The sequence below is a fragment of the Eleginops maclovinus genome, chromosome 15 (assembly GCF_036324505.1).
Source record: "Eleginops maclovinus isolate JMC-PN-2008 ecotype Puerto Natales chromosome 15, JC_Emac_rtc_rv5, whole genome shotgun sequence".
Lineage (NCBI taxonomy): Eukaryota > Metazoa > Chordata > Actinopteri > Perciformes > Eleginopidae > Eleginops > Eleginops maclovinus.
In genome coordinates this window covers 21,305,955-21,330,706 of record NC_086363.1, presented here as the reverse complement: position 1 = coordinate 21,330,706, position 24,752 = coordinate 21,305,955, and the positions used below count along the sequence as shown (strand labels likewise).

Genomic DNA, 24,752 nt, shown 5'->3' with positions numbered 1-24,752 from the left:
GTGGACTTAAGGAAGGCTTTCTGTTTCCCGTCAGGATCCCGGGAAACCAAAGTAAACGTAACAACCTCGTCCCGAGAGGACGCATCCTTCTGTCGGCGCGCTCTTTGCGCAGCTGGCTGCTTAAGAGCTCGCGCTGCATTCTGAGCGGAACATCCGTGTCCGAGTTTGGACCACCCCCCCACTTGCCGCTATTTGTCCTGTTTAACCTGACGCCTCGCGCCTCCCCGGGACATTTGGAGAGGCACTCTGACCTCTGCTTCCCGCCTCTGCCTTGCGCGCGTCCTGCTGGAGCGGTAGTATCGGGAGGAGGATGCCGGACAGGTAAACACAGCTTTCTGTTTGTTTAGTCTGAGAGTATGTACAGGCGGTGCAGAAGGTGAAGAGGTTTAGTTGAAACCTTGTGGTCCCCTTCACTGCTTCACAGTTCTTACCTCCTCACGTGTGTTTGAGTCTGTGCACCATCCGTGTGACAGGTGCTATTATTAGTGCTGCTGCTTGTCATCATTAATCTGCATCCAAGCTCTAATGGGAGCTGAAGAGCAACAGGCTGGATTAATAAGCAATACTAGGATATTACAATGCTTTGCCTTAATAACAGCAGCAGCATTATGTGCTAATAATGTCAGCTCCTGCAGATACTGGGTTATCCACACAGTTCTGATAGCATCATCCAGGTCTGAACATGCATGGCTCGAACCACTGGACTCCCCAGTGAAGAGCTCTGTGATCTACTGGGAACAAAGGCTTGGAGACGACCCATAGCAGCAGTTTCTATGAAAGCAGTGGTTCTTGCACCTACTCTGTAATCTGAGACTGTTCTTCCTGCTCCATAAAATGGCAGCATGTATCTGAGAAGCAATAGCAATAAAGTAATGCACCGTTATTGTAGACTAGTGTCCAATCTCAGTGAATAGGATCTTTCCCTGAATCTGAAAATCATTTTCGGTTCCTGAAGTTTTATCTAAAGGTTTGATGCTACCCACCTGCACTCTGCTTTTTAACACCCTCTCTTTAATGTTACACACCCGAGCTTTAATATCCTCTGGGCCCTGTACCAATCAAACGCGCAAATCATTTCATTAAAAAAAAGTTTGCTGCATTTTGTTTAGAATGAAATGAAACTCAGTGCCCTAAGCAGAGAGCAGAACTCTCCCACCGACACGCAGGACAGACGTTCTGTTCTTTGATCTGTATTTGCAGATTCAATCGAGTCACTTACTTAATGTTACTCATTATATTGATAGATATCAAAAAGATCAAAACAGACATCTGTTTTAAATATCTGTTTGTTTGTGCAAGAAATGATTACAACTGTCTTTTCTGCTTAATGTTTCTACATTGAATTCTTTCTAATGCTATATTTTAGGAATATAAGACACTTGAAAACTGTGATACTGTATTGATACATATTCATCTTCAGTTGATTGCAGAGATGTGTTGCAGACAGTGGATTATTATTTTTTGGATAGTAGTGTCGTGATCTCTCAAAAAGCGCAACTGTTGCCGTTGTTCGTTCCTTTCCTTTCACACGCTTGCTGAAAGTCACATGACAGCCTCAGATACCACATGACGCTGTTGGTGAAAATAGCAGAACTTTGGTTTAACATGGAACACAAACAGAGTGGATAAAAGTCCCGTGCCCAAGAATATCAGCAAAAATGAGAAAGTAGTCAGTGTTTATCCCCTTAGAAATCTGTCATCTCATCCTGAAGGTAACTTCAACATCTCACAATGACCCCCACGCAGCACAGACCTGGGGAACAGCAGGACCCTGTATTCAGAATCACAAATATGTCCCTCAACGGGGGGGATTAACATTATTACAACAGCAGATAGTGCAGGTAAAGTGAGGCTAAGTATGCACACGTTATTAATGATACAATAATTACAAAAGAATAAGTGCTGTTGATGTGAACGGCTCCTGTGGGCAGGGCAGTGAACATGGAGGATGAGCCTGCACATGCCCTCCAACGACCTTCTGCTATACAAATGAAGCGCAGATGAAACGAGCGCACCCTGCCCGGTAGGCTGCCAACTCCAGTAAAACTGTGCTGAGGAGAGCAGGAGAGAGTTAGTCTATCACTCTGACTTTACAGCCGCCTTCACTCCGGCTAATCCCTCCCCGGGACACTTATCATAATAAGCCACATATACCTTTGCAGAAGCGCTAATTGAATGTATCCACTCTTCAGAGAGAGCTACCTACTGTACCAACATGACCTTGGTTCCTGGTATCTGAAGTGAGGCCCTGCGGCATCATGATGGTCAACCTGCTGTGTCCAATTAACAGGGACGTGTTTGGGGAGCTGCAACTTAGATTAATTTCTGGTTTAGCAAGCAATCATGCAGGCAGGAGGAAGCAGAGAGGGGGGGGGGGGGTTCTGAAATCTGAGGATGGTGCAGATATTTGTCAGCCCTTCACGCTGACACCCTTATCCAAGTCATCTCCTCAGGATGGTGATATATGAGTAAGGTGACCGGACTCATTACTCACTGACTGGTCCTGGTCTTCCTGCCCCACTCCTGCATCTAATCAAGAGTGTTCTGTTATCCTGCAGTAGTGATTTGTTGAGGTCTGTGGTGTTGTTGCATCTGAAGGACAGCTTGTTGCCTTCCAAAACAAATAATAAGCCACATCCATTAGCCATATGTGCTCCACCCTCAGATTTGCTTGATGCAATTTGGGTCCCCCCCCCCCAGGGGAGCCGGAGTGAAGCCCTCTGGCTCCTGCATGATGCTCCTACCAGCTTAATTACCTGTAATACTTCCCTTAAAAGCCTTAACTCAGAATTCTCTACATTTAGAATCCTTCCCATGGTTATTTTTTGGATTAGTAAAATTTCAAAAATGAAACAGGACCATTACAAATTCTGAAAATGTTTTTTTTTAACCAACCAACGGTCCGGAAAAGTGCCATATTTAATTCCCATTCACATAAAACAGAGGGAAATGGCACCTATTTTAGAGACTGTAACCAGAGAATCTTTGTATATCTTCATTAAATCATTATTTGATTATCAAAGTTTTTAGTGGACCTGATTAAATTACTACGTTTTCTTCTTGCCTATGGATATAGTCGTTAGCCTGAAAAAAAAGCATCATGTTTAGATTTAGCTGGACAATAAGGGAGAAAACTCTTGATGGGAAGCTAATATAGCTACCACATGCATACACCAAGAGAATATTTCAGGGGGAAACTTTGAACAAGTTGCAAGGTAATTTATTTTTCTCAAATTCTTGAGTAAACCGATTTCTCCACAGAGGTAAAGACTTGATGTCTGCGGTGTTGAAGCTGTCCCAGCCCAGCAGCCTGTCAGCTGCCTGGCTGTACGGGCTGAACCATGTGACGCTCGCTCTGCAGCGCTTCACGGTGAAGCCTGAGAGTGAAGCTGGCCGGTGATTTGCATGGATCCATATTTATTACTGCTGCTGTTTTTGCTGTGTAATTGACTTCTGAACACATAAATAATGACCGCTGTTATGGAATGCCTTCCCCTTCTCCCCCCGACCGCAGTATTCCTCTCTGACCGTCTATCTGCTCCTCCGTCTCATCCAGGTTAAGGAAGTAACAGATTACATGTAACATGATTACATAATCAGGATACAAAAGAAATGAAACTGTATTACTGTAGGCTACTGTTAAATTTAAAAAAGACGTAATCAGATTACTGTTACATTTCTAAAGATAGGGCATTACTTGCAGGATTACAATGTTTCTAAAACGGAGCATTCTGTGTTATTTTATTCAAACTATGTGCTCATGTGTTTCATCGATGGTGTGTTCACTGAACAAATTGAAAGGTTGACTTTCATTCAATGTTTGTCAACAAATTTCACATAGCTTTATCAGGTTAGCTGTAAGCAATAATATTGTTTATTTAAACTTAAAATTATAGCTTCCATCTAATCTCATACAGTTATGCGAAATATGTTGACATAAAACATTTAGAAATAAAAGCCACCTTTGTGTTTATTTTCTCTTTTATTGATTTGCATTGCATTTGATATTGAGAAAAATCCCAAAGTATTGGAAAGTAATCACATTACAAGACTTTTACATTTTGATACTCAGATTAGGTTACTGATTACATTTCTTTACATGGTAGTAACAGATTATAACCCTCCCAGCCCTGGTCTCAGCTCCACCCCCCGTCACTGAGCCCTGCAAAGAGCAATATGTCTTAAACATGGAGCAAACACGGCCCAATCCGGGTGGACCAGGTGTCTGGAAGTAAAGTAATCTAAGTGTGAGGATTGTTTCTGAGCCTTTGTTGCTCAGTGCACTGAGGAAAGAGTCAGTGTGTCCCGGGTGGGGCGGGTTTAACTCCTGGGGTCAATCAGGCTCAACATGTTAGCACTCAGGTATCAGAGGGTCTCTATGCAACAGGAAATCACTGAGGAAGTGTCAGTGTTTACAGCCTAGACTTTTGAGGTTGGTATTAACATTTTTAAGAGTTATTTTGAAATCATAAACACAAGCAAAAGACGAACAGAGAGGTACTGTTACATAGATTGCAGACCTCAGCCAAGGCTGGTGGTGCATTCACATGCTCCCTCAGAGAGTTGGATCTCTGTCATATCTCTGAATTTGGTGCGTTCATGAGCTTTAAATCGTAATGTGGAAACATCTGACGCTTCATAGAAGTCCCCTATTCAGGAACCCTCCTGACTGCTCCAACAATGGCTCTAATGTTTATGTAGGTGAAACATCATTTGTGTATCTCACGTGTGACTCGCATATATGTAAATTTAATGCAAGTTCTTCTTTCGTCCATGCTTTAAACTTCTAGCTTCAACTGCTGAAAGAGGAAATTACGTACTTTTAAATGATATTGTGGGAGCCCTGAGCACAATGTGTGCACAGCAGGACACTTTATGATGACCACAGTTGGTTGCAGATTGATTAGCTGAACATTTTACATTAAACACCAATAGCAAAACTGTTAAAAGTAATCAGGTCACTTCCATGTAAACAAAATGAGTTCTTAAAGATAGACTTAAACACATTCCCTGGTGACGATATTGTAGTTGATATTAAAGATTCCTTCATTGTATTAATAGCAGATTTCTGATAGAACCAAACTCAGTGAACTTTACATAATGTGACCATGTGCATCCTGCCAGCAGCACATGAGAGATCACTGTGGGCCTGAACCTCATGGTATTAAAGTTTCATCACCATTTGGATAAAGAATTCTGCATTTAACTCTTTCATTCCGGCTGCTACGTCTGTCTGTTAAGCCCGTGTCTTTTAGAAACAAGCAACCACAGCCACTAAATAATTCTAAACTGGGCTCTCCTGTCTGCAAACACACACACGGGGGGGGGGGGTTGCTGATCATGGCTCGATACTTGCTGAAACACAGCGTGGACATAACGCTGCCATACTAAATGCAAAAACTATCTTCAGTTTATTTCTAGTAGCAAGCTGACTTACTCTGATGATTTCAGGAGCGTAATGTCTTCTCTAACAAACTGAGAGGCAGGTTCATCACAAACAAATAAAAAACAAATAAATAGCTATGAAAAGTAGCAGTTGTTTTGACAGTGAATCCAATTGGTGGGTTATCTGAGGCCGGTCTGCACGCATCACCAGGGATACCGGCATGATGCTCATTCTCTGCAGCCGTATGCTGCTATCAATTAGAGCTTTTACGGGGAGGTGCTGTTAGAGTAACCATGGCAACCAATGCCTTTGGCAGTGACTAGCATCCCCTGCAGGTCTGTGGATGGAGCCCTCGCAAGTATTACTGCACCGAATATTTGAACGATTCAAAATCTCCAGCCCCTGGGGATAGAAACACTGAGGCAGAAATACAGTTCCTCCTCAGGTTCTTGCCTCGGTATGGGCTGCTGCTCTGCCTATTTCAAATGTTTACGGATAGCTTTGACTATTTGAGGGGAGTTGAAAAATTGTACAGCAGGGCATAGTAGTAATTTACTGGAGGCCAGCCATGAGTCATGTACTCCAACCTTTACAAGCTGCTTCAGGATCTGTCAAATGAAAAAGTCAACTTATCATGCTTCTATAACACCCTTTATGAGCAGTCATTATCTGGTTTCTGTAGATATTTGGACGTAGTGGAGAGTTTTACCATCAGGAGATGCTCTCAGTGATCAGATGCGGGGGTCCTTCTGTGTCAGTCTCAGAGTTTATGTTCTACCATTAGGACTTAGACGTGATGAGTGTTTATCCGAAGGCTTCTGTATATTTGGAGTCTTTATATTTCAATTTGAATATCTTTAGGCCCAGAAAAATAATGTTTACTATCTCACAGTGAATCACACAGTGAAACTCAGGGCTCTCTATTTTTTAGTTTTTCTCTGTGACAATTCCAGTGAGGAGGATTCATCAAAATGTGTTTGTGCTCAACAATGCTGAGTAAAAAGAGAAACAATGTTTCTTTGAGCCATTCTACATTTGAGCAGAAGGAAAGTAGAGCAAAGCATCGCACAGAGATGCAGATGGCTGCAGGACGCAAACCATCTTCCATCTGTCTATCTGTGCTCAGGTCCAGTTCATATGACAGCAGACTGGAGACTGCAGCTTCAGCCACATCATGCAAACTACCAGTGTTGTGTGTAAGTTATTACAAAAGTAACAAAGTTAAAGTAATGTATTACTTTTTGCTGTAACGCAGTAATATAACGCATTACTTCTGAAGTTTGGGTAATATAATACCCGTTACAATTCTCAGTAACGCAGTTACAACTAATTTTAACCCGAAATGATGTGGTGTTTTGTTTCTAAGAATTCACAAACATCGCGAGACATTCTGACACCAGAGAAATAATTGTGCAGGTAGAATAGTAACTCAGTGAGCCTGTTTACTATTGGTTAAGAGGGCTGCAGAAACAGACTCACAATGCAGAGCTGCAGGCTCCGAGAAAAGAAACAGACAGGAGTGCGCGCAGGCCGAAGCAACAGAAGGTAACTTTCTCTGGTCTGCTGCTTGAACCCCGAGAAGTTCAGAGACTCGTGGCAGAGTGTTGAAGATCTGCAGCCTCTGTCCTCTGTGGAATCGCCAGCTTTTAGAAAGCTTGTCAGCCTCTTTTCCTAATGTTCAGCATGTACTGCCAGATAGATAGACATTTGCCAAAGAGTTTAATAAAGCATTTAAAATGCCTAGCCATACTTTAGCAGTTATTTTGGTGAAAGTAACTCAAAAGTAGTGTAACGCATTACAGTTCAGAGACAGAAATAATGAAATGTAACTTATTACTTTAAAAAGACCGTAATAAGTAATATGTGCTGTATTACATTTTGGAAGTAACTTGCCCAACACTGAAAACTACTGCTTCAATAGAAGTAAAACCAGCTCACTACACTTCACTGGTGTTAAGTAACTAAGTACATTTACTCAAGTACTGCACTTGAGTAAAATTTTAGGGACTTGAACATGACTTGAGTATTTGAAATGTTGCTACCTTTTACTTTTACCCCACCACAGTTCAGAGGTAAATGGTGTGCTTTTACTGCATTACATTTATTTAATCCCTTCAGTTACTTTGCAGATTTGGATTACTGATGTGAAATATAATCAACCCTTAAATCAGTTAGAAATTATTTTGGTGTCTTAAATCCTGTCTCTGGCTCCATGAAGGATGAGCAGATAAAGAGAGGGGATCCTGTTAGAAGAAGGACGCCTGTGTAGAGATGCTGATGGTCTGTAATGTGAGCCTTCATCACACTGAGGTAAACATCTGTGAGTTATGGCTCCCTATTATCTGATGAAGCACTTAGTCTCCAGCCACCCTTGTTGTCAAGTATTCTTTTCACTTATGTCCCATCGATCGCTGTTGCCAAGTGTTAATGATGAGTCATCCTATTAAATGTGATGACCTATGGCCGTATTCTATTACCTTGCTTTCTCGCACTGCAGCCCCCTGTAATTAAGCTTTAAGTAGATGCAGTAGGAGAAGGAGTTTTAGCCAAAAATCAATGAAAAATAGTCCTAGCGCGCACACCATCTAAGAAGAAATTGATCACATAATACCATTTTTACTCTTAGGTAGTCCTCATATTCCTATCTGTGCAGTACAGCAAACAACCTGTTCAGAAAAAGTGAAGGAAAGTAAGTCTAAAGTTGTATCACTTTGTTGGTTTCGGTTGCCTGTGAGTGTGTTCTTAAACTGATGCTGTGAGATAAAATACTGCTGCAGTGGCAGGATAATCATTTAGTGAAATTAACAGTCAGTGCCAGCCTTTTAATTTATACTGTCGTAATTTTTTTACGGAGTCTGCAGGATATGTGTGGTGGAAGGTGTAATGCAGGGGGGCTGCTTAGGCCAAAGGGTTTTACCCTCAACAATAATGTATTGTGACAAAGCAAGATGTGACTGTGGAGTTATTAAAAGGCGTTCACTGTGCTATTAGCTGTCTGTTGTTAATCTGTCAAAAGTGTGAAGAATTGCGAAAGAGTAGACTTTTATCAGCTTGATGCCAAAGGTCAGTGAATCCCTTGGATAGAGTGCAGCGGGGACATCACTGCGTCGTGCTGCTCATAGGAGAGTTTTATATCAATGAGTTGCCGTACAGTGCTTTGCCTTAAATACCATACAGTATAATGCATCATACACTACTTTTTTTTTGGATAGCTCTGGACGTGTCTGGAGTAAAGTTTGACGATGGCTGAATTTGTTAGGCTGAGGCACCTCTCGACCTTCTGAGAAAATATGGAAATAGTTTCAATAACGTCACCAGTGGGTTTCTGGCACCCTGGCAGTGGTGCCCCCATGTTACTCCTGGCTAATCCAAAAATGAGCAAAGATGTGGATTGTCGGGGAAGCTGAAGTGAGCATGGGTGATGCAGCACAGCAGCAGCCATCGACCTCAGATAGTGTCCTGTCACCCAAGCAAACAAACTTTTAACAAGCATAACTTTAAGCCTTAATATAATTTCAACGTGTGAGTAACATAAAAATGTAAACCTCTTAAGTTGCCATGAGCAGTAAAGTTAGCTAATTGGTCCAAAACCTGTTTTTTTGCATCAGCCTGCAAACATGTTTATTTCTGCAGGCATTTTTACATGGGGATCGTGTGGATCACCCCAAAGGTTCACTGGATGAACTGCAGTGTTGAGACCACCTTCGTTTTACCTTTATAACATCAGAGCTAAGTTATTTCCCATGGAAATATTTGTCCAACAGATATAAAGCTGTTTGCCTTACTCCAGAACACGCAATACGAGGATATACTGTACCTGCTAATGAGAATGGTTTAAGGTGATTTTATAAATATGGAAACAATTCATTTAAATTGTGGATGTATTATCATCATGCTTTAGGGGAAAGTGTGGAAAGATGAGCCAGTTTTTCTATTTGAAAAACTAAATAGAATTCAATTGATAACAACAATCTTTACTTCAGGAAGTCTTCTGAGAATAGTGCATCTATCACAAAGGGCCATGAGAATATGAGTCCTCAAAGAAAAGTGTTCTTGTGGCTTAACTTGTCACATCTAAGGGGTTTGTTGATCCGAGGGGTACATTGAGCGATCTGGGAGTATATTGACCAATTGATTGTTTGGCAAAGCCAGTTCACAGATTTCTCTGTAGTGAGTCTATGAAACTGGTCAGCATTTTTTGATCTGGTCTGAAGCTCCTTCTCTCTCCTGAGGGAAGACCCTCTCTGCCTCTGCTGCTCCACTACTGTTTCCACTTCCTGTCCTCCTTCCTCTTTATGTCTCTACGCAGGGTTCACCGATCAGTATCTCTGTCCTTAGCCACTGCTCTGATGGAGCTCCCTCCCTCGCCCTCAGTGTCTGCTCTCTCCATCTCCTCAGTCTTTCTCTGGGATTTTCTTGGCTTGATAGCTTTTTTCTAAAATGTTTAAAACTTAAAAAACAAGTTGTGTAAAACTACATTGAATTACCATTGTATACTACAGAGACTTAACTTAACTTCAGTGCCTCATGGGGGGTTACGTTGAACCATTGGCTCAGTTTGCCCCACAGCCACTTTTTTGAAAAGAAACTGTCTAGTTGAGTCCTTCATCTAATCTTTAGCTAAGTGATTCACATGATTTAAACCTTGCTGAATAACCAACACGTGTTCAGAGCTGGATACATTTGCTTTGACAGGACAGTAATTTTACCTGACATGTTGAACATTTACTAGAAGCAGACCACGGCTTATTGAGAATAAAACCCATTTACCACTTTACCATGTGCGTCTCTCCATCACAGCAAAAGAGAAATTATGGTGCTTCCTGAATTTATGGTCACATGACAACATATGTGCACAGTTCCCTAGATACAGGGGATGGGTCAACTGACCCACTGGCTCAACTTACCCCACTCTCCCGTACAAGTCAAAGTCAAAGTCCACTTTATTGTCAAAGTTTCCACATGTGTTATACATACAGAAAATTGAAATACCATTTCTGGCAGTCCCACAGTGCGAACATAAACAAGAACATATAACATAAAAAGATAAGAGCCTAGAAAAAAATAGGGGGGGTAAAAAGGGATATACAAAAAAAACAACTAAGTAATATATTGTCTTAAATAGTTATTTATTTTGTTCAAAACAATATTTTTTAAATCACATGCACTATTGATGAGAAATATTGCAATTAGATAATTTCCTCAAAAAGTTAAGAAATTATGTAGGGCTGAACAAGGCAATATTATACATAAGTAATAAAGGGTTTGTTGTTACCAGTTACAGCTGCTTCTTCCATTGTTATGGATGCACATTTGACATAATGCTACAAAGCATTTAGCTTTTCCTATTTATATTGTATTATGCTAGTTAATTATTAACTTCTACCAGAAATTCTAAACATTACCAACAAAGGAGACTCCTTAACTGACTGAAACATGGATAATCCAACGCCAAAAAAACCTTCAGGTGTGAGAAAACCAACATTATGCAAGCTTTTACAATTTTTAAAGAAAAACCAGGTGTGAAATATTGCCCTGACCCCTCAGGACCTGTTTCTGCTCAGAACCTCATACGATACATCAAGAGTTTCTGTCACATGATAGAATGGGGGGGAGATACTTTTCAAGTCAGGGTACAGAGCATCCGCTGGGATGTAACCTAGATGTTTTATCTGCACAGATCCGCTGCCATGCCTGCCATATCTCTGACTCAGTGCTCCTGCTCTGTTGACCTTGGGGGAAACAAAGGAAGATAGAAAATATATTAGCCTGTAATCTCAGAAACTCAGAGTTTGTTTCAGGTTGTATTTGTTCACACATGGGGGGGACATTTACACGAGCACCTGGACACACTCTGACCGGAGTATGTGCCTCTCGTGGAACTGCAGTGATAGATGTTATAAAATCTCTGAGGCTGCAATTATAAGAGCTGAGAGAAACACCGCGGGCAGAGTTCTCCAGAGCTGTTCTGCTGAGTCGCCTCTTTCACTTTCCCTCAGCTGCACAAAGTTCAGCAATGACAGTTTGCTCCTTCAGCACACATTACATACAGCAGGAAAAAATTATAAGACCACTGCAGCATTATCAGTTTCTCCGGTTTTACTATTTATAGGTATGTCTTTAAGTTAAAGGATTTAAAAAATGTTTTTATTGTATTCTATAAACTACGGACAACATTTTCTGTGTTGGAATTCAACAGACACTGGGATGGCTGCCATAGATAGAGCTTCAGAGTTTCAGAGTTTCAGAGCTGTATGATCACTTTGCTTTAATTTACTGGTAAATATATATTATATATTTTTTATACACATTTGTTTAATTTTCTATTCTTTTTCCAGAATTTGAGTTTCTCATAACCATACATTGAGGAAAAAAAAAAAAAAAAAGAAAATCAGAATCAGAATACCTTTATTCGTCCCACAGGGGACATTTACATTGTTCCACCAAAAGATAGACACAAAATTAAACACTTTTTTATAAAGGGCATGCACATCATATTTGAAATAAATCATTTAAAATGTATTCCAATGAATGCATTTCCAAACGTCATCCGACAATTTAAGATAAATGACAACAAAATAGTTTATCACATTATGTCTTGAAAAATATAACTTCCAATAAAGAAGTTATTGTCACAGACCTAAAGCCATAGCGGCCCCATGGGATTCTCTCAGAGGTTTCCAGACTGATGCTGCCCTCAGTGACGGCTGCAGAGCCCTGTCATATATATTAAAAACAAACTAAAGAATTAAGTAAAAAAGGTATCCAGCCTTTACAGGAAGTGTAAAAGATGTTTGGATGAAAATGGAATAGAAGTGGAAAACCGGGAAAAGACGGGGGCCAGCTCTTTAAAATAACACTTTGTGAGAAGCAGCTGACCTCGGGGTTAACAGATCCACAGGCCAGAAGTGAGCTCCATCTCCCCGGTTACCTCCATTCAGCTGAGGACACACAGGCATTTCCCATAATAAGGTGTTACTACTGCCTCACAAGCACAATGGAGATGAGAGAGGGGGGGTGTAAGGGTGTGGAGTGTGAAGCGGGGATTGGATGGGACATTAATGCAGCAGGGCCATCTATTCTGAAACGCCAACCAGTGCCCGGATCAGTACATCCAATATGTGAATGGATGTCCCGACCTTCAGTGGTTATCATCAGTAGAGATCACTGACCGCACAGTGCTCTCACTAAATGTGCTTGAAGCCGCACTAGACAAAATGCTTAGGTCAAAATAAATACTGCTACAAAGAATAATCAAAAATGAAAAGAAATGGCTCTGTATTTACCCTAATGTCCCAAACAACATTCTGTGTTTCAGTCTCTGGAAAACTTCACCATCCATCGTAAGTGAGTATAGTTAAACAGAAGTGAGTGTGTTTTTTTCAAGCTTCATTAACCATTACTAGTGATCTAAACCATGACTGATGGTGTGATATTAGCAGAGGCGGCAGTATATTATATATACTAAAGTACTATATACCAGGGTTTCCGGAATGATTTTATTCTTGCCGGTCAAGTGTCCGGAAATAATTAATTTTACCGGACAAATTTGAAACTCACCGGCCATGTTTCAGTAACAGATGTTACAAAAGCAACTATAATGTTTACACATTTTTTCCCCGCACCCCCCCCCCCCCCCCCCCGCCAAAACACAAATGTCTAGGGAAAGCCTACGTTATCTAAGTGTTGTATGAGCATTATTAACAGACATTTTGACCGGCAGGTTTTGAATTGACCAGTTTTTTATACATTTTACCAGCTAAAAACCGGAAATTACCGGCTAACGGAAACCCTGCTATATACTAGTTACTAGTATGGCATTATTCTGAATCAAACACAGTACTACACAAATGAAATCCAACACAAAACACAATTCAACATTAAAAACAGGTGTTGTGACTTTAAAACTGTGGTGGAAATTCCACACTTTGAGAAACACTTTGAGGAACTCCTGAATCCGACAACTCCGCCCTCTATGTAAGAGTATGAAGGGGGATCAATTCCAATCTCACGGGGGGAAGTCACTGAGGTAGTTAAACAGCTCCACAGTGGCAAAGCCCCGGGGGTAGATGAGATCCGCCCATAAATGCTGAAGGCTCTGGGTGTTGAGGGACTGTCATGGTTGACACGTCTCATCAACATTGCGTGGAAGTCAGAAACAGTACCGAAGGAGTGGCAGACCGGGGGGTGGTTCCTCTTTTTAAAAAGGGGGATCAGAGGGTGTGTGCCAATTACAGAGGCATCACATTACTCAGCCTCCCCGGGAAAGTTTACTCTAAGGTGCTGGAAAGGAGGGTCTGGCCGATTGTCGAACCTCAGATTGAAGAGGAACAATGCGGTTTTCGTCCTGGTCGTGGAACGACGGACCAGCTTTACACTCTCGCAAGGATCCTGGAGGGGGCCTGGGAGTATGCTCATCCGGTCTACATGTACTTTGTGGATTTGGAGAAGGCGTATAACCGGGTTCCCAGGGAGATACTGTGGGAGGTTCTGCGGGAGTATGGGGTGAGGGGGTCTCTACTCAGGGCCATCCAATCTCTGTACTCTCAAAGCGAGAGATGTGTCCGGGTCCTCGGTAGCACGTCGGACCGATTTCCGGTGAGGGTTGGACTCCGGCAGGGCTGCGCTTTGTCACCAATCCTGTTTGTGATATTCATGAACAGGATTTCGAGGCATAGTCGTGGGGGAGGGGGTCTGCAGTTCGGTGGGCTAAGGATTGCACTACTGCTTTTTGCAGATGATGTGGTCCTAATGGCTTCATCGGTCTGTGACCTTCAGCACTCACTGGATCGGTTCGCGGCCGAGTGTGAAGAGGCTGGGATGAGGATCAGCACCTCCAAATCTGAGGCCATGGTTCTCAGCAGGAAACCGATGGACTGTCCACTCCAGGTAGGGAATGAAGCCTTACCCCAAGTGAAGGAGTTCAAGTATCTCGGGGTCTTGTTCTCGAGTGAGGGAACAATGGAGCGTGAGATGAACCGGAGAATCGGAGCAGCGGGAGCGGTACTGCAGTCGCTTTACCGCACCGTTGTGACGAAAAGAGAGCTGAGCCAGAAGGCAAAGCTCTCTGTCTACCGGGCCATCTTCGTTCCTACCCTCACCTATGGTCATGAAGGATCGGTCATGACCGAAAGAACGAGATCGCGGATACAAGCGGTCGAAATGGGATTTCTCCGCAGGGTGGCTGGCATCTCCCTTAGGGATAAGGTGAGAAGTTCAGTCATCCGGGAGGGACTCGGAGTAGAACCGCTGCTCCTTCGCGTTGAAAGGAGCCAGTTGAGGTGGTTCGGGCACCTAGTGAGGATGCCACCTGGGCGCCTCCTTAGGGAGGTGTTCCAGGCACGTCCAGCTGGGAAGAGACCGAGGGGTAGACCTAGGACCAGGTGGAGGGATTATATCTCTTCACTGGCCTGGGAGCGCCTTGGAATCCCCCAGTCAGAGCTGGTTGATGTGGCCAGGGAAAGGAAAGTTTGGGGCTCTCTGCTGGAGCTGTTACCTCCGCGACCCTGACGGAAAAGCGGGAGAAGATGGATGGATGGATGGATGATATCCAGGAAATGTTATGCAGACTTTTGTTTCTCGCTAAAATCTTTTTTTTTTCTCTTGCACCATCGTTGGGTCACTGTTTGAAATATCCAATATATTAGAGTTAATGACTAAGCTCCTGAATAACATTCCCATCAGCCTCAACTGTACTCTATGTTTAGTGACATCAAGACAAGATAAGATAAGAATTTTGGTGTTGCAGCATCATAATACAATAGGCTACAAGTCATTGCACAAGTAGAACATAAAATAAAAATCAGAAATAATCAATTCTAAAGTATGAACAGAAAGAAGAAATATGAATACAAATAAACCAGTATTGTAAAAATATATATCCAGTTAACAGAGAGGCTAAAGAGCAGAGAGTTCTCTGCCAGCCAGAGGTTAACTGTTTTACAGTGTTATTGCAGTGGGCAGAAATGTTCTCCTGAATCTGTCCTTGTGACAGCAGAGCTGGAGCAGTCTGTTGAAGAAGTAGCTCCGCTGTCTGTCCAGCTGCAGGTGGAGAGGGTGGGTGGGGTTATCCATGATGGACAACAGGTTGTTCAGGGTCCTCCTCTCCACCACAGCCTCAAAATTATCCAGTTTGATGCCGATGACAGAGCCAGCATTCTTAATCAGTTTTTTAAAGTCTGCTGGTGTCACTGGCCCTGATGCTACCCCCCCACCAGATGGCAACAAAGAAGAGAGCACTAGCAACAACAGACTGGTAGAAGATCTCCAAGATCTTGCCGCACACGTTGAAAGATCTCAGCTTCCTCAGGAAATAGAGTCGGCCCATCCCCTTCTTGTACACAGCGTCAGTGTTGGCCCTCCAGTTCAGTTGTCAAGGTGCACTCCCAGGTACTTGTAATCCTCCACAACACCCACATCCTCTCCCAGGATGCACAGGGGCAGTGGAGACGTCCTCTTCCTCCTGAAGTCAATGACTATCTCTCTGATCTTGGCCACATTCAGAAGCGGATGGTTTCTTCCAGTCCGCTCCACAAAATCCTCCACCATCGCTCTGTACTCCTCCTCCCGTTCATCCCTTATACACCCTACCACTGCAGAGTCATCCCAAAATTTCTGCAGGTGGCATGACTCTGAATTGTATTTAAAGTCAGTGGTGTATAAGGTGAACAGAAAGGAGACAGCACAGTCCCCTGTGGGGCTCCTGTACTACCAACCACCATGCCAGACAGGACACTGCCCAGCCGGACATACTGTGGCCTGTCTGTGAGGTAGCTGGTAATCCAGGAGATGGTGGACACGTCTACCCTCATAGCCTGCAGCTTGTCACTCAGTAGATGTGGCTGGATTGCATTGAATGCACTGAAGAAATCAAAGAAGGTGATCCTCACACTGCATCCCGACCCATCCAGGTACAAGTGAGCATGCTGCAGCAGGTAGATAATGACATCGTCCACCCCCAGGTGAGGCTGGTAGGCAAATTGCAGAGGGTCTAGAAATGATCTCACCTGCGGTCTGAGATGGGACAAGACCAGTCTCTCCAGCACCTTCATCACATGAGATGTGAGTAAGAGCTACTGGCCGATAGTCATTGAGCCTAGAAGGAGTCATCTTTTTAGGGGCAGGAACAACACAGGACGTCTTCTTATTAAATGTTAGCACGCTAACAGGATAGCCTAAGAGGATAAACATGGTAAATAACATATGCATCACCCACTGTGTCATTGTCAGTATGTTAGCATGCTAACATTAGCATTTAGCAAAACAAACTCATACTTAACCTTCAGACTTCTGTTTCTGAGTGGAAGCCAGGAAACAACTTTTATTGAACATAAACTGAATCCTTGTTCATATTCATAGCAGTAGACTTCATGTTTGCAGAGTATTTGGTCTTCTCTAAAGCTGAGGAGCATCTTCTTTTTTGTTGTGCCATGATAAATATGCGGCACAGTGAATGTCCCACTGGGGTGATCATTTTCCACTCCACTGATCTGACTTGGGTTTAATGAGGCTGACGCCTTCATGCTCCACATAATGAACACACCTGTGACTCTGCTAACCTATGCGCTCTCAGTCTTTATGTGAGAAATGTGTAACGCTGCCCTGCATCATCTCCGTTGATTGCACCATGCTGGCTGTGCATTTTAGGATGTAATTACTTTGTTCCTTTTAAAACAGCCATTAGAGCAGGGATGTTTACCTTCTGAGGTATAAATCCTGAAGGGTGACTCTAAGTTGGTTTTTGTATGACTTTCCTTCAACCTTTCTGTTTCTGTCTATGCCTGAAGTCTGTGTATATTTGGATTACACTCTGTTAGGTGACAGAGGGGTCTTCCTTTGATACCAATCCACCATTTGTCAGTTAGGCCAAACCCCTATAAAGATGTAATAATTTGTGAGTGATCTACAGGAAGTAAAAAGTTCACAATTTATGTAGTTACAAACATGATTCTGAAAGTATTCTTTTTATGGTTAAACCATCATTTATGCTCATCTGAGTCACACAATAAAGGACTGTGTGCATACTGTGGTTGGAGTTTGTTGGGGCATTATGAATCCTGAGAGGAAGACTGCAGACACTCAAGGCTGGAAATAATGGTTTCTACTTTTACAGCATGTGGTCTGAGGTCTTTATTGTTATTTACAATAAGGACATTTAAATAATCTAAAACAGGTTTGTGTATTAGCAGTATAATATTTGAAAGAATTTATATTTTCATACCAAAAAAACACTTGTAAAACATACGCTCTTGTCCACCGAGTTCATTGTGGAGATGTTCAACACCACTCAAAATGTCCTGCAGGGTAACAGACATGAGCTAACCCACACTCATCAGGAAAAGAAACCAAAGAAGAAGATTGCAAATGCTGCTCAAAGTGTGCGCTCTAAACACGACTGAGCGTGAAACCATGAAAGACACACCCGACTGAGGAAGGCTGTCAGATGACAAAGGTGGACCTTACATTAAAAGCCCCATATAACATCGTTGTAGCAATGTTCACAGATCTCTACATTGACTTCTAGCACAGAGTTGTCATTACAAAATAATGGTCAAAATTATTAAATCAAATCCAAGTTATAATAAATAAGAATCACTCTTTAAGATTTATTTCTGAATCAGTCTCATTGACTCTTGACATAATTAAACATGTGAATGAGGCTTTGTGTAAGCCCTGTATATGCAGAAGTGACTGCAGGTCAAATATACTGAACAGAGGAAGTGTTGAGGCCATGGCTGCGGCCCACAGTGCTGACTCAGCCTCTTCAGGATTATCCTGCACTGACACAATGAGAGGAGCGGAGGCTGTGTATAGGCTTTTTGTCACCATAATGGGTCTGACTATTTAACAAAATTAATGTTATGATTCTCTGCTTATCTTCCATGACAGAAAGGTATTTGTACTTTGAAAGAACTATATTCTCAACCCAAAAGGTTTAGCTCATTAACATGGTGAGTTGTCTGCTAATAACTCTCAATGTGCTGAACCTGTAGCTACAGCTGCCTGCTTTATTTATCAGAAAGTAGCTAGCAATGACCTAGCATGTCATTCATCTATTTACTGTAATGAAGTTGGTAAAGTTATGTACTTTGTGATGAAGGCGGTTGGGGTACTGCTTCAAATCATATTATTTTGTGTTTGTAGGGCTGAGCATTGGGATGTGGACTCAGATGATCCCTGTGTAGCACAGGCCTAAAACGACTCAATTTGACTAATTTGTTTACTTGTGTAACATAATGACATCACTTGTATTCGTTAGCGCTCCAACACTTTGTTAGATAGGTTAAGGGGTGCAGCATCTTTAAGTGGTTGACCAATCATAACAGAACCGGCCAACTAACCAATCAGAGCAGACTGGGCTCTGGTTTCAGACAGAAGGTGAAAACAGATGCTGCAGCACAGGTTGTATGAGAAAAATAAAGAGCTTTCTGAACATTAAAGCATGGACACATGTCCCAGGAGAGACACTACATACTGATATACACCTGAACATCACCAGGAGAGGACTCTTCAAAGTAGAGACTCTACATACTGATGTACACCTGAACATCAGCAGGAGAGGACTCTTCAAAGTAGAGACTCTACATACTGATGTACACCTGAACATCAGCAGGAGAGGACTCTTTAAAGTAGAGACACTACATACTGATATACACCTGAACATCAGCAGGAGAGGACTCTTTAAAGTAGAGACACTACATACTTATAAACACCTGAACATCAGCGGGAGAGGACTCTTTAAAGTAGAGACACTACATACTGATATACACCTGAACATCAGCAGGAGAGGACTCTTTAAAGTAGAGACACTACATACTGATATACACCTGAACATCAGCAGGAGAGGACTCTTTAAAGTAGAGACGCTACATACTGATAAACACCTGAACATCAGCAGGAGAGGACTCTTTAAAGTAGAGACACTACATACTGATATACACCTGAACATCAGCAGGAGAGGACTCTTTAAAGTAGAGACTCTACATACTGATATACACCTGAACATCAGCAGGAGAGGACTCTTTAACGTAGAGACACTACATACTGATATACACCTGAACACCAGCAGGAGAGGACTCTTTAAAGTAGAGACACTACATACTGATATACACCTGAACATCAGCAGAAGAGGACTCTTTAAAGTAGAGACACTACATACTGATGTACACCTGAACATCAGCAGGAGAGGACTCTTTAAAGTAGAGACACTACATACTGATATACACCTGAACATCAGCAGAAGAGGACTCTTTAAAGTAGAGACACTACATACTGATATACACCTGAACATCAGCAGAAGAGGACTCTTTAAAGTAGAGACACTACATACTGATATACACCTGAACATCAGCAGGAGAGGACTCTTTAAAGTAGAGACACTACATACTGATATACACCTGAACATCAGCAGGAGAGGACTCTTTAAAGTAGAGACACTACATACTGATATACACCTGAACATCAGCAGGAGAGGACTCTTTAAAGTAGAGACACTACATACTGATATACACCTGAACATCAGCAGGAGAGTACTCTTTAAAGTAGAGACTCTACATACTGATATACACCTGAACATCAGCAGGAGAGGACTCTTTAAAGTAGAGACACTACATACTGATATACACCTGAACATCAGCAGGAGAGGACTCTTTAAAGTAGAGACGCTACATACTGATATACACCTGAACATCAGCAGGAGAGGACTTTTTAAAGTAGAGACACTACATACTGATATACACCTGAACATCAGCAGGAGAGGACTCTTTAAAGTAGAGACACTACATACTGATATACACCTCAAAATGAGCATGGTAGTGATTGGTGGTATTGTTTGAAAGAGCTAGAAACGGTGTGTGGTTACAGTTGGAAATACAGAATGGAAGCACTTAGAAAGAGCTAGCCTGTCAGGGTGAAGTAATCTGTACGCTAACACAAATATTGTCTTAGGAGGAGTTGCATGGTGGAACATATCTCCTGGCGAACATCAGCTGGGTGCGAGAGGTCTATTAAACAAATGTTTGTTCACCAACCCTATCACTGAGGCGCTGTGTTGACCTAGCAAACTTAAGGCTGCTTCGTGGCTAAAAATACTATTCGCAACCTCAGCTCAGTATAGCAATAGCTTGATGTACACCGTGTAAGTTGTATTTTCGAGGGTTCATTTTATTATTGAACAACTGCAGTGCTCTCATTTAATCCAAAATGTTAATAAACATCAAACCTGAATATTTAAGAAAGTATAAGTGAGGTTATTAGTACCATTAGTGAGCAGAATTATTATGCAACTAAAGGAAAACAAATATTTTTCTATCACAAATAAACATTCCAGACATAAAAAAAACAAAACAGATAACAATATAGCCTCCCTTCTCTTCACTGACAGTCCCTGGAGTCTGGCAGTTCTGGATCTGTTGACCATCAACAACAGCCTCCCAGACTCTGTTCAGAGAGGAGTCTCCCTTCATCCTAAATCGTTTAAGAAGGGCCCACACGTTCTCAGTAGCGGTTAGGTTAGGTGAGGATGGGGGCCATGTCCTTTTTCTTTCATCTATCTGGCCTTACTGGCTAGCCATGCAGATGCAAATGCGTTATCCTGCAGAAGATCCTGGTCTTCTTCAGAGATGCAGACTTCTTCCTGTACCACTGATGGAAGAAAGTAGGGCTGCCCTGGACTAAAGATTTTTCTAGCCAACGGAGTGGTTCGCCCGGCAGCGGTACAAACAGCAGAAGCTCCGGTAAGAATTCTTAATGTGTGTGTGAACAAGCAGCAAGGACACATACTGAGCATTGAGTTCTAGTTTCTATAATCCATATCCGAATATAACAACCCCATAAATACTACAAAGGATACTGGATGAAAGCTTGAATTGATCGTTTTCTGAGCTCAGGATGATTATATATTACAGTTTTATATATGTTGATACAAAGCTAGGCTACTGCCTGACTCACTGCTGCTGTTTTCCTTTGAGTCTGAGGAAGGAACACACGTTGTCGGGAAAATAAAGCTCTGTGTTTTGTTATGATGGCGTGGATACAGAGGCACCTTTTTTCCAGCGGTGTTTGCAGGTCACCTTTTGGGGCTCGTCCTTTACTCGCTCAGAATGATCTCACACTTTGGATATCCTGCCCGACAAAATGAACTTAGTGACCAGGCACAGCTCTGAATGAAGTCTGAGGGTGTTTCCGGCTGACACATCAAAGCACATGCAGGGCGCAGATGGACTTTTTTTTTTTTTTTGACCAAATGGCTAATGAAAAATTAGTCCACAAATATTTTTTACGCCGACCAACGATTAGTTGACTAATAGGGGGCAGCCCTAGAACAAAGGTTATTCTAAAAAGTGGCAGTTGTCAGGCTAGATAACCAATGTGACCCAAATGCAGAACACAAAGCACTGAGATAGGGATCAGTTTCAAAATAATTTATTTAGAATACTTAAAAAAGGTTCAAGCAAAGGGGTCCAGCAGAGCCAGGCAGAGTGAGTCCACAGGGAGGGGGATCCTTCTTCCCGAATATGCTCCAGGTGAAGTAGGGGGGCAGGAATCGAGAGAGCTTTCCAGGAGGAGTTGGAGGCAGGAGTCAGGCAGGATGACTGCAGAAACAAGAAACAGGAATTAGAAACTTGGATATACAACTGGAGTATCAATAATCAGGCAGGACCGTGACCAATTAACTGTGTAGTAGAAACTATGGTGGAGTTGGAGCCCAATATTTAAAGCCAAGCTGATTGGGATTGACAACAGCCTGGCACCTGCACATCAGATCCCACTCCTGTAATCAAGCACAGACTAACAGACACAGAGGGGGGAGGGGGAAGAGAGATTCCTTGCTAGGAAGGAGCAGAGGGCCTGACAGCAGTAGGTTGGGGAGTTGATTTTGAGTCCAAATGAGAGGAGACCGTAGTCGCGGAAGTTTTCCTCCTGCCTTCACAAAGTTTACACAAGTATTTATCGTCTGAAGATCGCGAGAAGACGTTGATACTCTGAAATCAAAGAGTTGGTTAAATCCACCGAAAACCTGACATGACGGTAACGCAAGTTTAAAAAACATAAATCTATGTGTGTCTCTGAGCTGCAGCGAAACGGACTGATTCAGAGCAGTTCATTGTGCCTGATGATTCTGAGACTGTGTTGCTTTTGTTGGTGGATCAGAATCAGAATCAGAATCCCTTTATTTGTCCCACAGAGGAGAAATCTAAATTTGCAACAGCAGCAACAGAACCAAAGAAGCTTTACAAAAGAAAATATGAAGATAAAGAAAAACACACAATTTACAAAATACACATCCTGTAGTGAGATATGGCAGCCAGGTAAGTATTGCACAGTTATTGATAATGGCATATTTATGTTTATATATTGCACATAAATTGTTATTGCACAACTAGTTTTGTTGTGGTGTGTATCAGGGGTCTACCGGGGGCCATGCTGGTTGTAAAGTCTGACCGCTGCAGGAAGGATGGACCTGCAGTATCTCTCCGTGAGACACCGCGGGTGCAGCAGTGTGTCACTGAAGGAGCTGCACAGTCAGGGTGTCCTGGAGGGGGTGGGACACATTGTCCATCAGGGAGGACAGCATGGCTGCCATTCTCCTGTCTCCCACCACCACCACCACAGTGTCCAGAGGACTCCCCATGACAGAGCTGGCCTTCTTTATTAGTCTGTTCAGTCTCTTCCTGTCTGCAGCCGTGATGCTGCTGCCCCAGCAGGCCATACCATAAAGGATGGCTGATGCCACCACAGAGTCATAGAAGGTCTGACTGAGTGCCCCCTACACCCCAAAAGACCTCAGTCTCCTCAGCAGAAAGAGTCTGCTCTGTCCCTTCTTGTAGAGAGCAGCAGAGTTATCAGACCAGTCCAGTTTATTGTTCAGATGAACACCCAGGGACTTGTAGGATTTCACAATCTCTATGTCTATGGATAAATGGATAAAGCAGACTGCTCCGTGTTTGGTGTCGCTGTGTGGCTGTCACTTCTGTTCCTTGATCTCTGCGTCAGCATCACAGAGTGACAGACTTTAAGCTTGCGTGCTTCCCGTTTAGTTCATAAACTCCATAATGTGCCCACTGCCCAGAGGTCCACTTGGGAATGGACCTTGATGTTTATGTGCCCTGTTATAATGTATTGATATAATTGTTCAATAAAGTAAAAAAAACGTTATTGTCCGGCCGCTGCCGGATAATGAAGAAGCAACATTACTGCACTATAATTGATTATGTCCTGTCACTGCATCGATGCAAAATCGTTGACGTCCGCATCCCGAAGCATCGTAGAAATGATTAATTTCAAGACCCCTACTGTGCAGTAACTCATTTTGACAATATATCAGAGGAGGTGGTTGGCATGTTGTTTCACTTTAGGGTTAGGTGAGCTGGTTACAAACCACATTCCCTTTAAAAAAACACTTGGTATTGGAGCATGTGTGGTGTGTGTAACAGGCTTAAATCACTCCGGACTCACTCCTGGCCATGTGGCCCCCAGCATTATTTTTACAGGGGTCATATCATGCTACTTTTCAGGTCCATATATGTATTTTGTTGCTCCACTATGACATGTTTTCATACTTTAATGTTCATAAAGCGCTTTATTTTCCTCACACTGCCTGTGTATAAATTACCACTTTTCACTCCATCTGAAAACGCTCTGAAGAGATGCCCCCACCTTTGCAAAAGCGCACACTGCTTTGATTGGTTAGCTGGGGACTCTGCTGTGATCGGTCAATCACCTGGAGATGTGTCGAACATGTCCCGCCCCTAAAAACAACTGTGATGACTGATTATCAGTAATCATTTCAAACTGACACAGAGACATTGGATTAACCTTCGGCAGCATTATAATGTCCTTAAACACAACTTTGATCACAAAAAGCAAAGGCAAGACGGTTTATAGCTATGGCTCTGTGAAGTGAAGCAGTTTTTCAAAAAAAGAAGCAAGATGGCGCCAAAGATGGCTGCCGTGTCTCGAGCTCCTCACCAACTCCACATCTTAGTGTTTTTATTGTTTTACTTTGTTGTTTGTTTTTAACTTTTTTTTGCAACATGCAAACCGCCCAAGCGAGCCCCATCATCCAATATGATAGAGAACAACTTTTCCACATCAGGTCGCTGGTGGACAGCAATAATCCACCACGACCTGCAAACAATGGAGAGTCTCAGTGTTTACCTGCTGGAGCTCTACCTGTGGAGCGCAGGAGGAAGAGACGGCGAGGATCCCGGGCTGGGGTCCTGATCAGGCTGAGGAAACGTGAAAACAGGCCTCATCTACCGAGTTTACTTCTGGCAAATGTCCAATCCCTGGATAATAAGCTGGACGAACTCCGTAGCAGGATGGCATTTCAACGGGACATTAAGAACTGTAATGTTTTGGTTTT

General features: G+C 42.6%; 1 protein-coding gene across 2 annotated transcripts in view; it reads left to right on the top strand.

The window, feature by feature from the left end:
* The first annotated feature begins 252 nt into the window (after positions 1-252).
* Positions 253-24,752, top strand: part of LOC134876994 (heparan sulfate glucosamine 3-O-sulfotransferase 5) — a 118,154-nt gene continuing 93,654 nt past the window's right edge. Inside the window, exon 1 of one of the 2 annotated variants that reach the window (XM_063902320.1) lies at positions 253-321. The gene's annotated coding sequence lies outside the window, so the exon portion shown is untranslated. The remainder of the gene's footprint in view (positions 322-24,752) is intronic. The other variant, XM_063902321.1, reaches the window with a different exon arrangement.